Below are 2,440 nucleotides of genomic sequence, written 5' to 3'. Positions count from 1 at the left end.
GTGTGTGTGTGTGTGTGTGTGTGTGTGTGTGTGTGTGTGTGTGTGTGAGATGTATGTCTATGTATACACGAACATCTTTAAAGTAGATTTTTTTTGTGATTCCTATCATGGCGATTCTGATCGAAGCAGATTTTAATTGTTCCAATAAAGTAATTAAATTTACTTTTACAAGTAAATTTCTCACGTAATAACCGTACGCGTGTGTAGGTATAGCAATATATATTGTAATAATGCGAAATTTCATTTCCAGATTTGACATAAAGCTATATAGTTTCAACATCGCCATCGACTAGTAATCGACGCGTATTTCAAAAGCATAAAGGCGTGAAATGTAAAATAAAATTTACCAAAATTATTTACCATAAGAATAAAATCCAATCTGATAACTGAAAATGCAATGCTCAATTATTCATGTTAATTAAAACCGATTTTCATGAACTCTCATTTGATTAAAGATATATTTGAATGCGAATATAGAATCCGAAGTAAAATGCTATTAACACGAGAACTACCAAGGGGGTAAAAAAATGACCCGTTTGACATTTTTAAATAATTTATTACTCATTTTTAAAACTTAATTTCTGAAGTTTTCCCTGATTTTTATTGAAGTTACGTAGATAATTTTATATTAATTTTTTCTCTTTTTCTCTTTTTTTTCTAAGATTTCTACGGTAAAAATAAATATAGATTAATCTCCAGTAATTCTAGTGTTAATCAAGTAATTCAAAGTCGATATTTAATTATCCGTTATTTTATTCAAGTTTTTCTTAATTATTTATACCTTGAGCTGGAGAAAGGAGGGGAGATTATAATTAAATCAAATCGATCTAAAAAAAAAAAAAGAAAAAGGAAGCAGAGAAAGCAAAAGAAAGAAAAATTTTCCTCATAAGGATTATTTTGTAGGTATCAATGGCACAATCTCTCTCTAATAGTCTCTATTATTTAGGCTGCATTCCGATATTCACTATCACCCTGGTAACCATTCCTTTGCAATTCTGCTGTAAACTGCACGAAAAGTCGTGCACTAACTTTCGGGCAGATCATGCGTTTTCTATTTCCAACTTTAACTATTTTTCTGTTGGCAGAAACTTGCTCTCGTCGTAGTGCAACAGAATTGTGGAAGATATGTGTATGCATTTACATATAGCAGAATAGTGCAAGAAATGCGGCAGATGCTTGCGCAAATCGCAGTGCAACATAATCGCGCCAGATTTGTAGCAGCGCCTACTGCTACCCATACAGCACAAAATATTTTTAAAATATTTTTTAGAAAGATTAAAATAATTTACAAAAATATTTTTTATATTTATAGCACCGCAGTGGTGTTGGGTAAGCCTTGCGTTGTATTGCTGGCGAAGATTGTCGCGAATGTCATGATTTTGCTTCGCGCTTCGCCGGAGGCCTGCTTATATTAGATCCCAACTGAAATTTACTTGCGAGTTAGTTTTACCATTACGCGCCGCCTAGCGGCATCGTTGCAAACTAGCACATACAGCAGAATTCAACAAGAATTACGGCAGATGCTTGCGTAAAGAAGTAGAGCAGCAGAAATACAAATAATTTTGGCAGAAATAAACAAAATAAGTGATCACAAGAGTTACCTGACAGTCAAATTGATAAGATATACGACACCATCTCCCCGCGTAATACAATAAGTATTACGCGGCATTTTTTACTACTTGTGACCACTGCATTTCACTCGACCAGCTATATGTACTGAGGAGGGTCCAAATCAAGGACCGAAACGTTTACTTTATTATATATATTTTATTCAATTTGTAATATTTTAAATTACTGTCGCTCGTCCATCGTCGCGAACGAGCTCTCATTTGCCTTGTTTTTTTTTATTTATCGTTATTGAGAGCGTTATCTTTGTTATTTTGGCAGAATATACCGTACATCTGATTTATCAATCAAACATTTTTCGAAATTCGTAACGCCAAAATGGACCGTATGGCCTACATCTCACAGCACGAAGCTATAACAGTTTCACAATCTCCACTTAACTTACCAGTAATTATTTCTATAAATATTTATAACATAAATTAAAAACAACTTTAATAATATTGATGATAATTATTTACACTTTATTTTAAAATATTTATTATAATTTTTTAGATACTTTCATTTTCCGGACATTATAATATTTACAAAATATTCAACGTATATATTTTCAAAATATTTAAATCTTTTTTATAAATATTTTATAAATATTTAATAAATATTTTGTGCTGTCTGGGAGTTTAGCGCGCTCGACTGTTCTTTTTCTGACGGGCAGATGCTGGCACGCTTTTTTCGCATTTCTGTCACTCGGATCTATACGGCAAAAACAACAATTTAAGCGACATTATACACTTGTGAAATTTTTCTGCAAATATGTTTCAAGAGTCTAGCACACTCGACTGCTCTTTTTCTCACGGGCAGATGCTTGCACGTTCTT

This window comes from Temnothorax curvispinosus, unplaced genomic scaffold, assembly GCF_003070985.1.
Source record: "Temnothorax curvispinosus isolate PA1 unplaced genomic scaffold, ASM307098v1 QBEX01008464.1, whole genome shotgun sequence".
NCBI classification, from domain to species: domain Eukaryota; kingdom Metazoa; phylum Arthropoda; class Insecta; order Hymenoptera; family Formicidae; genus Temnothorax; species Temnothorax curvispinosus.
This window is presented reverse-complemented; position numbering follows the sequence as displayed.